The following is an 11,780-nucleotide window of genomic DNA, read 5'->3' as shown; positions in this document are numbered from 1 at the left end:
ACGAGCCGGTTTTGATCTTCGGTATTCGTAACCGTTACTTATTATTCTCGATTTCGGGCCCTAGCTTTCTCAAATTGACGCTTGAATCAAAACTGTAGTTGCTGCCACCAGAAATAGTCGTTAAACTCTCGCGCCTTTCTAAAGTGCAACACTCTTTTTAATTTTCAAACTGTCATATTCTTGATATTCTAATTCGTTGATATGACTGTAGGAGTAGCATTAACTATTGTACTAATACGACTGGTAAATAAACTCCACGTTCCAGCTTAGCTGCTGTGGGTGGGAGAGTACTAGCGCGGGAAGGATTAAAGTTTTCTAGGAATAAATAAATAATTTCAATGTCTCGTAACTGGTAATTTATTCGATTTTATTTACTTATATATTTATTATCAAAATTCTGATCTTAACTCTCTATGTAGTTTATAAAACGAGAATAATTATCGCTTTCCTAAACTATTGGCAATGCAGCCCCAGATCGCGTTCGGGTATAGGTGAGTTCGATGGATAAAACTAATTTCTGTTTGTTCTGTAGTTTCCTAATTTTAAGGTATTCCTAATTTTTTCTAATTTTTTCTTCTTCTCTTCTAATTTCGGGAAACGTTTAGTCAAACGTTTTTTGCACGTTTCCCGCTGGTATAGCCTCTACCTCTACGATTCCTTCTTGCTTTTGGCATTTCTTTTATGTGTATTGTCGATCGCACTTCAGAAATATTGTTGTAGATGACTTTTGTAGACAATGTTTCATCGTGAAATGTAGTAGACGAGATTGCTCGTTGTTGAAATTGTCGAATATATTTAAAATAATTGAATAAATATGTATGCAAACCATAATCGCTAAGACGCCCGTACAGTGTATAAGTCGCAAAGTAAGATCGCTAATAAATATTCGATAGATAACTGGTTGATAACTCTAGATAACTAAATTCTTTTCGGTTGCGTCCGTTTATTTATGCTGATCGGGAGAGAACCGGAAAATCGAAGTCTTCTACGTTTGACGGTTGCACGAAGCGGCGACATTGTTTTGCCCGGATATTATTTGTTCTTACATTACTTGGAACCCAACGGTCTTGATACTCCGAGGCAAAACAACAACATCATTTAAATTGTGTTCTGACTCATGTGCCGCTACATCACCCCCTACCAGTGATAACGTTTTTATTAAGTTAAACTTTTGAAATATTTACAGAGCTTCTATTTGTCATCGTTATTTTCTTTTTTTTTTTTTTAATTATCGATACACTCGATCCGACAATTTACGACGTCTAACCGAAACCTGCCGGGAACTGATCGATAAAGCGGACCCTACGCCCGGACCGCGCAACATACCTATTCCTGGAGTTTTCTTCCGCGATTCGATCGCTGCTTGCGCTGTTTTCGTCGTTCGCGTTCGCCTGATTTACCGGAAATAGTATGTCAAGAGATACGGCGATTTTTCCTTATACTACAAACGCCGGTTTTAGACGGTCTGTGGAAACCGTTACGTCGCGATTATTAATTTCGGCGGTGTAATTTTTCGCCTCTTTTTATGACTTCAAACGTTCCGTCATACGGCGGCGTTAGGTGGGGTTTCTTTTGTTGCGGAGTAAGAAATATAAGGAGCATTTTGGTGAAAATGCCCAGCAAGTATGTGTGAACTGGCGTGCCTGTCCATCAGTCCCACTGCCGGAACACCCGCCAATTTAAGGTGTTAAATTGTCTGGCTGCTGTTAGGGAAAGGAAAGTTCTCTTTATTGTGGTTTCCATATTATAATGGGTGGGGCCAGCTGATCTTAGCAGCCAAGCTGAGACACTTTATTGCTAAGTGGTTTGTTTCAATGGTGTTACCATCTGGGACATGTCCATCCGCGGAAAGGACGGGCTGAAGCAACGGTTGGCGCTTCCATATCGACGATGGGAGTGGCTTCGGGCCAACGCGAGAAACGATCGATACACTTTGGATAATATCGATAACCTTGTGAATATGGCATGACGATAATGTCTAGTGTATGTGTTGGAACCGGCCTTCTAACGTTTTGAACGTTCCGACATGCTAGGATACGTGCCTGGTGACTTTGCAGCGTTGACATGGTATACACCGTCGCGCCCAAGTTCGACAATCTTTATTAATGGACGGCCAGACGAAACGTGTTGTCACCAATTTTTGCGTAGCGCGTATTCCCGGATGGGAAAGTCTATGTAACGACTGAAATACGGCGCGACGTAACGGTTCCGGTACGTACGGTCGCGAGGTTTCGTTCGTGAGATCGCAATAAATTCCGGCATCCTGATCGGGAAATCGTATTTTTGTCAATTGCAGCGCGCTAGAGCCGGACTCAGTGATTTCGCGTAGCTCGGTATCGTCTTCTTGCGCTGCGGCTAACGTTTGATGATGGACGGATTCCCCGATCGCTTCTATTCGTGGTAGAGTATCGGCTACGTTATTGTCTACCCCTTTAATGTGTCGGATATCGGTCGTAAATTGTCCTACGTAGTCTAAGTGTCCAAACTGTCTCGGCGAACACTTGTCGGGATTTTGATCAAACGCGTATACGCTTATATACGCGTATACGTACGCGTAGGGGTTTGTGATCAGTATAAATCGCGAAATCTCTCCCTTCGACAGCGTGCCTGAATCGTTTCACCGCGGTGTACATCGCGAGTAATTCTCGATCGTATGCGTTCTACTCTCGTTGCGCGGGGGATAGCGATTTCGTCATGAAACCTAGGGGCTGCCAAGTATCGTTGACGCGCTGTTGAAGTACCGCTCCTATGGCGTAATCGGAAGCGTCGACCTCCTCCTTGCTGGTAAAGGGATCGATATTCCTGGTCTGTAAGGTTGCTCTGTTGACGAGAGCAGCCACCTCCGTATTGTCACTCAGAGCGGCTCTTAACTTGACCGCCAACTCGTTCACCGCCACCGACCTGTCGAATTCAATGAATATATTTTCGGCTCTCGTTTTACGCACCCCCATAGCTCCTTCCAAGGTGCTCCTAGTCGCCATTATTTTCCTATAAACTTGAAGCCATTCACAGCCTTCTTCAACTTTATCTAGAAAGGCTTCCTTCCATCTCCTATTCCTTGGTACGCCTCTCTCTTCGATAACAACCTGCCGGTTGTTACCCGGACGCACCATAGGAATAGCTTGCTCTAAGGGAGCCCTCCTCTCCCTTTTCCTTCTTTCTATCCTCATCCAACCTTCAGAATCCTCACTATAATCCTGTTCACTCCTTACCTTCCTGATTTTCCTCCCACACGCCTCGGCGTATGTGGCCTCTCCTCTTCGGGGCCTCTTAAGTTCCACCACTCTCATTGTTTCAGCCGGCGATACCACTTTCCTTTTAGGCTATCCGCCTTTAGTCATCATCGCTTCTTTCATTCTTTCTGTCCTGTCTACCCTTCTTTCGATCTCGATAGGCTCTCTTCTTCTCTTTCTCCTTCTAGCCTTCTGCTCTCCACATTGTTCCAAGGAAGACAGGGTGCCTTTAATCAAATTTCCTATCTCCCTAATCCCCTCATCCTTATCTTTATCCAACTGAAATTTTTTGACTGAAACATTTAACATCTGCGCTGCACCCGCCAAGGCTTGTATGAACCCTTTCAGCTCAGCTCTGGAGATCATATCGACCCGACTTTATTCCTTCATAATAGGAACTTACACCGAGCCGACCGTACATACTCTTAAACGATGCCGCATCGACGAGGCGAACCACCACATATGTTCGACGCGACCCGCTAGCGCATGCGTCCTAACGTTACCCATCACGTAAATGGCGTCAGTCCTACACACGTGCGCGTCTTAATAGTAAATTTATTACGCGTATTACCGCTTCACAAAATAACGTCATCGCGAGTGTTATAATAACTCCGCTATAATTAAAGAAACGAATCTTACTCGCATGGCCGCTCGAACCTGCAATATCTACGGCGGATAGTGAAGCGTTCCCAGAAAGTGCACGCGCGTGTTAGTATTTGGTGAATATTAATTAATTGATTATTTCTACAAAGCTCATTATCGCTTATGCATTTACCGCAACGCGCGAATATCTTACATTACACGTTCCTCAGTGTGCTGTTTGTTCATAACGACAAGGTGAAATACGACAACAAAGTCGAACGCTACCGCTAATATCGCTATATACGCCAATATCGTCGCGTCAGTTATGGCGCGTTTCGACTCGCGGAATCTCTTTTCATATTTAGCCATCAGATATATCGCGATGAAATAAGGGAATACAGAGGTTAGGACAATTATCCAGTTTACTATTCGATGGAATTTTACTGCAAGTAATTTTTGAATTATTTGTTTCTTGTTACTTGTTGTTGTTTATTTGTTTCGCTCTTCGTTAATATTCCACATTCTCTTTTGCCATTGCCTTTTTAACACTGACAATAAGCGTTGAGAGAGCAATCTTGATGTGAACAGGATGACCAAAACTTTTACACGAAACGCAACAAGGTTGATTTGTGTTATCCTTGCTTTCTTCGATACAGAAATCTGGATCAATACTTGCATCTGGATCGTAATTCATCGTTGAATTTAACGCTGCGACAGTCCGTTGCAATTAGAAGCAACATGACCTAAACGTTAGCAAGTCTTACATTGCATTTCGTTTGTCACATCTAATTTTTGGTGAAAAGTGAATGCAAAATCAACTGAATCAGTACTGAAAATCAACCGAAGATCAGAAATTGAAGAAAATATCAGGCTGGCTTTTGACACTAATCTCACCAGGCCCGGTCAAATAACTGGTTTTAAAAGTTGAGAAATCAATTAATCGGAGAATATAAAAATTCACGTAAAGCTAAATGAACAAAAGATATAACGATAAATGTACAATTTTAAATTAGATATTTAAACCAGTCATTTGACTAGGGGTGGTGAGGTTAGTGTTAATTAAATAGTTTAGTAGTCGTTGAGCGACATTTTGAATATTCATTCGTATAATAATTAGCAAAATAACTTTTCTTCGTTGATTCCTCCACCATAATTAATTTCCATTATTTATATCCTTCATTACACATTTCTTAATTCCCTGTTCATTCAGGATATTTCTAAGAATAAAAATCATTAGATCGGTCAAAACTTCAGGTACTACGTCGTGATAATAAAAATGATATACAGAAAATATCAATGGACTTCAAACTTTCAACCGTGAAAAAATTATTCTCTTACTACATTTTGGACTTAAAAATAAATATCGTTTCACTTTTATTATTTTTATATTAGTATTAAAAGCGAATACGCACTCAAAAAGCGCTTAAGACTTCATCTGCATACCGTGTCATTGCGGAACAGTAATTTTAAGTAATTTTTCACTTTCTCCATGCTGTTGTTTCAATCTTGCTTTGTTTAACGAAATTAAGATTATAAAGTAAGGTAACTAAAGTAATAAGTTAGACAAATGAGTCTGTGATGTTGCCAGTAGGGCTACGAATTATTGTACGATATTTGTAAATACCGACGTAGAGAAAGAATTGTGCTGCGCAATCCGAAAGATACCTGCTGCGTAATTCGAAAGAAAGTGCTTCGTAGAATAGGAATGTTTTTGTTGATGTATACATTTCTTTGTCTAGATCGTTAACTGTGTAGCTGCTTGTGCCACCGGCTCTTGTGTCCCCCTTCCCCCCTCCCTCACACTTTGTAAGTTACTCGGCGAAACTAACGTACAAGGAGTCATTTAGTCGTCTTATTTCGTACCGATAACATGGATCGTGTTGCGTCAGGTTTGCAACATATTCTAACGTATTGGCGGCGTCGGTCTTTTATTACTCTAATAATTTAATCCAATTAAATAATCACACGCGAAAATAATAAAATTTTATCACATAATTTTGTACGCGAAGTTAGAGTTCTTGTTCGCCGATTATAATTTTAACGCTCACGGTAATGTGATCCTATTTCATATTGCAAAGCTTCTGCAGGAGCTCAAGAATGTAAGTAGTTTTAAATATTGTATTTCAGTTTGTTCTCTTATACAATAAATTTATTATACAATAAAAATGATTGATAATTTAGAAAACTGTAAATGCCCTCTTTAATTGAAATAAAGTCTTAAAATCTTAACATTAAAGTACAATAAAACTGGCTGATACGCATCAAAAATCACTGAATATGTTGTTCTCAAACTTTTATATTAGAGTTCCAATTTACATATTTATTAGAGTTTAGTCTTTATTGTTGCTAAAGTTTCACGTTTGTTATTATGTGTTACCGATTTTAATATCTTATGTTTTGTCATAGACATATCACTACTTCAACTTCGTCATCTTCTTCAGGAGTGTTCTAACAGTGGCACAAAAGCCAAGTATGTAAGTATTTTTACATACTTTCAGTTATGTCTATTCTGTATATTTTTCTTTGATCACTATCAATGCAGAAATGCAATTTGACTGAAAATTTAGGAGGATAGCATTTTCTGAGGTTATTTTTTCGTTAAAATAAAATAAGAGTTAAAGTCTTAATACCGAATTATAAAACAAATGACTAACATACTACAGATTCTTTTAGATTTTACACATTCATATTAGAGTCTCAGTTTTTATACTTATCAAATTTTATTAGAATTTCAATCTTTATTATTGCTAAAGTTACTAAAGTTAATAAACCTTCATTTTTCATTATCTCCAACTTTTCAAATAGTCAGCGATCACTCATCCTGTTTTGTTTCGTAACAGATTTTTCGCAGTCTGTATTTCTATTATTAGCCTTTCAACGGTTCCTGTCTGATGTTAGTCTCCCGGATGAAATTCGCTGGGATAGCGCAGCATCCACGGTAACGTTCTCTGTTTGTCTGCTTCGAACGGTGAGTCGCATGCATGTCTGTTCTTCTGGTCACTCAATTATGCCGTAGGATAAAAGACCCGAATCGGCACGGGTGACTGGTTGTATTACGTAGAATTCTTTGCGAGCATAGTGAACGCGGGTATCTTTTATACCCGTGAGTAGTAACGCTCTTTTTTTCAAACTTATTAGTTTAAGATAGGTCTTCTTGCACAGCGCGATGATAATAATTAGTTTTTTAATAATTAAGTTAAACATATACACTTGAGAATATATTCGCGTTATTTATAAATATGCATGTTAATATTCCGTATGAATATTTGCAAATGGCAAATATCTACACGAATATACTTGATCTTTAGCAATGAATCAATCGTGACAATATTAACCCCTTAACCTACAACTACGGGCATAGCCCGTAGTGCGATGATCGAACCAAACGTAAATATTACGGGCATAGCCCGTAGTACAATGATCGGACCAAACGTAAATATTACGGGCATTCTCAAACATAAATCGTAGGTTAAGGGAATAAGTCGCGTTCGTTTATTTCACTTCTCCTAGAATTTAAAATATCAGTTAATCAAAGCAATAATTTTGAACACTGCTTCTGCATTTTCGATTATGGGCTTTGATAAAGAGATTATCTGAGATTATTTCTTTCTTAGTAATATATTTAGAGTCAGTTATTCCATTTGATCGAGTCTCAGTCTTTTTCGCTACCTTCTCTGCAATATTAAAATTTTGTTCTGGTTTATTAAATTAATACAGTAGTGTTACTTAGTTACCATTAAATTAATAAAGTAGAGTTAATCAGAATCGAAGTAGTAAAATACAAAATGAAAGAGCGTTAGTCCGTTAAATAAAAATTACACAAACTAATCATCTTCTCAGATCAGGATTTTCAAGGTTAATCCGTGGAGGTGGACCTGTGGCCGGGTAGACGCGTTTTCGAGTGACCAATCTATTTCAGAGAATTTCATTCGAATAATCGTCGGTAGAACTGGCGCGAATGAAACATGTCGTCGTCTCTGCCTTTGCCCGTCGATTTTTCGAATTTCGTGATCGTGATCGCGAGTGGTTTTCGAAACGAACGTTAATATTGCTCGAGCATGCACGTGCGAACAGACAGCGATCGCTATATGATCGTTGTTCATCCATGAGTACTTGGATCAGCTTCCGCGATTTATCTTTTTATTTCACCTTTGTACTTTATTTTTTTGTTTGCTATTTAGAAAGTCTCGAGCTTAGATGTAAGTTTCAGCGGGCATTGCGCCCGAAAGAAGAAGAGGCTATGAGCCGAAGAGACCCGGCAAACTGCCATAGAAGAGGACAACTATCAATGACTCCTCAACCTCTGGATCATCCAGGGCATGGGAAGTCATACTTGTTACTACTTCGTCACTATGCTCGCTTTTAGTATTTGTAGTAGTAGTAGTAGTAGTAGTAGTTCTTTTTTTGGCCGATGAAAGGGAAGGACGTAACGGGCTAGAACACAAACTAACCAGACGAGAATGGGTGGAGACAGCTCGGGGAAACGCCAGTTACTTGAGCGCTCACCCCAGTTCAAGTACATAATAGTTATATCGACAGTGAAACTATGTCGTTACCGTAATTTTAAAAAAGTTATTCTGTTTTAAGGCGTGACGGAATATTAATTAGAGTAACCATACGTAATTACCTTCATTGCTGTAACATTATAATGTAATGGGGAAACCCGATATTTGGAAAAAGAGCGTCCAATATCACTTTTTTAAAGCATTGTCCGCTTTTAATGGAAATAAAATAATCGTTCTCTTCGGTGTCATTTTATTCTATATTAAAAATGAAGTTTGTGTAGCATCGGTTTTATAGCATACTCGTAAATATCGCGATTCTATAAACGAAAAGAAATTCTAACTAACTTTGAATATCACAAAATGATATTGCAGATAACTATTCTATTGTTGAAAGAGATCATTCTGAATGGCAAGATCGTGGCTTGAAAGTTAACATCTTGTCTTTGAACGTGCGTGTCATAAAACGACCTACGAAAATTCTCACAATTTTTGTTCCTCCCGGCGAAACAGTATTGACGTAAAAGAAATTTATCGTGGTTTACGTTTCACTTTAAACGTTAGGATAATAGTGCAAGGATAATAATAATCGATCGAAATAAAATTGTTTCTCAAAAATAGGATCTACTTATGACACGATGTATTTTGCATGAATTGGGACATAAAGGTCAATAACTGGGTCATTACATAATTTTAATGAGAAAAAGCGTCAGGTTTCAAAGCGAGCGTCTTTATGACTTTCGGTCTATAAAACTAAGCAAATCGCGAGAAGTCGCAGCTGCTTTTAGATTCTATAATTGCAGAAATGTATATTATATTGCATGTAGAAAGAAAAGATTCTTTTTAACATATTCCAAAAAGTTACGTACCAGCATTCAAAGTATCACAAATTGTACCTGTTATCTAAATAATTAGTCGATTATTTTAATGTGACATTTTCAGTATTTCAAACAACTTGGAACATGAACATTTTGGCGGAAGAGAAGAATGATTATTAAAATTTAAATAAGATCCAATGGCGGAAAACTTATCATTCGTACGCATTACAATGTACAATTTACAAAATAATTTTCTTTCTCATTTTTGTCCTAATTTTCTAAACGACGTCTAGGATTTCGTGTATTTAAGCATTCAGTGCTTCTTAATTTTTTACATATGACACATACAGCATGAAGGGTGGGCGCAATCTGGATAGGGTTCAGCATACAGTGCTTGTGACGTTACTAGATTCTGCTGAGTCTTTTCATACACATGCAGCATATCTACATACTTGCTCAGTAAATGAAAATTCCACTTTCATAGTAAAATGTTTTAGCAACGTCGATCGTTATTTACAGTTTTTACTATGTCTCCTGCCAACACGCGCTACAAGTAATCCAAGGTGATAAAAATATACGGACTTCGGCGACCTGCCGATTCCGACGTTCCATCGATATAAACAGAAACCTATTTCTTCTACTTCGGACACTTATTACGACGTAAAATTTGTTGCCTACATTTTTATTTACCCTCGAACTACCTTGTATTAGGTGTCGTTGAAATCGTCCCAACACGCTCTGATATACTAGACATAAAAAAAAAGTAGGGCAAATAATTAGCAAAAATGCAGACGACCTTAAAATCTTTGAAATCTTTTCACCCACGAAAGATTGTTACTACCACATTATGGCATCCTCCGCGTTGTATATCTTTTGTACAGTATATACAGGGTGGTTGGTAACTTGGTGGTACAAGCGGAAGGGGGTGATTCTACGCGAAAAGGAAGTCGAAAATACAGAATAATCGTAATTGTATCGTTGGCGTCTGTTAGTCCAAATATCCGGTACATTCTATTAAAGTTATTTATTTAGAACAAATTGTGCATATATGACGATAGTGTCGTTTGCAAACAAACTTTTTCGAACTGTTTTCTCTTTTATTTACATATGTAACATCTAGTGTATACATCGTGTAATATAATTTTGTATCAACGCGTCCCCAAATTTTGGAATGTAGACCATAAGCATCCACTGCCGATATGCCCAGCATGTTTCAGAAACCTTATTGGTTAATTATTATAATTTCGAACAAGAACAAAGCTGTCATAGCGTAATTTTATATTTATTTATCTTTCTATTCGACTTTGCTGTCAGTCAAGGTTTCGAAATATTTCCCTTCTATGATTGATTTCCATCGTTAACTTGTGTCTTAACATTACTGGATAAAAAAGAACCAAAGACTTTATATGTAAATATTTCGATAGTCTTTTGTCAAAGGTATAATGCTAAGAGAACGCAAACAAGCATATGCGTAACAATGTTGTTAGATACTTTCAAAGCAAGTTAAAGTCAGCAAAGTTGAAAAAAAAGGAGTAAGGACAAAAACCTGAAGATCGCAGCAAGGTTAAGCAATAACATCCAGTTCTAAGTCCTTTCTCTTTACTTTTGTTGCTTCGTTTGATAGTTTTAACGACAGACACTCTTTTAACAAATTAATTTGAATCGCTTCTTACTTTTTATTTCTGCAAACAGTTTATGTTAGCTATGCTCATAAAAAATACTAATAATTAATAATTTTAATAGGGGGAGAAAAGTTATTCCACTGAAATATAAAGTTCAATTTACCAATATGCATTGAATGTTTTTAACTTTGCACTTATATTAATTTAAGACAACTATAGAATGTTATTAATTAAATAAATTTAAATAAATGCAATAAGTATCAATCTTACATGATATACTAAGATTCAAATATTTCCTTTCGTGTTAGAATTTGATTAAGTAGAAAGTTGTATTTTCTAATTTTATTAGATGATCTTTGAATCCTGTTTGTGAGCCGCTTAAACGTAAAATCCATGCTTTTGTGCTCAGAGGCACAGATAAATTAAGGTAAGAACTACTTTTCATAAATTATAATAAACGCATAGTACGTTTAATTATCATAAATACAAGATATGGTATATTAAAAATCAGTAATTACATAGAGATTGTTTCTCAGTAGCTGTAAATTGCTAAAAAGAGAAGACGATCACCTACAGGCGATGCTAGTACTGAAAGAACATTATAATACATCAGAAGAATTTGTTTTGCGCTTCTATAATACCACATTAGTATTCCAGGGATGAACGTGCTTTATGAGAACGTAACGTTCTTCTAATAAAATACCTGATTTCATAGTGACTTTGGTCTAAATGATATTTTACGAAACGCTCCAGATTCGTCATTGTATTGATCGAAAAATAGGCAAAACAAAATTATAAAATTCTATCTCGCCACCTGGAAATGATCCTAAAAACTTGTAAAAAAAAAATGCAAACTAAGCGAAAGAAAACTTTGAATAACCTACTTTGAATAAGCTCTATTTGGTTTTGGCTCTTCTCTTGGATGAACTTTTTGGGTGAAGAAATTTCTAATAAAGGCACGGAAAAGAATTCTCTGATGATTACAAGATAAACATGGAAGATTATTTGACTCAAGTCGCGAGT

At 37.3% G+C, this 11,780-nt stretch overlaps 1 long non-coding RNA gene across 1 annotated transcript; it reads left to right on the top strand.

Moving 5' to 3' along the window:
* The first annotated feature begins 5,624 nt into the window (after positions 1 to 5,624).
* On the top strand, positions 5,625 to 6,670 carry LOC117240575. The gene is made up of 3 exons (XR_004494739.1): positions 5,625 to 5,914; positions 6,222 to 6,289; positions 6,656 to 6,670. It is a non-coding gene; the product is annotated as an uncharacterized LOC117240575 (long non-coding RNA).
* Positions 6,671 to 11,780: the final 5,110 nt, after the last annotated feature.

The sequence above is a fragment of the Bombus vosnesenskii genome, unplaced genomic scaffold (assembly GCF_011952255.1).
Source record: "Bombus vosnesenskii isolate JDL3184/JDL3185 unplaced genomic scaffold, Bvos_JDL3184-5_v1.1 scf7180000014805, whole genome shotgun sequence".
Lineage (NCBI taxonomy): Eukaryota > Metazoa > Arthropoda > Insecta > Hymenoptera > Apidae > Bombus > Bombus vosnesenskii.
This window is presented reverse-complemented; position numbering and strand designations above follow the sequence as displayed.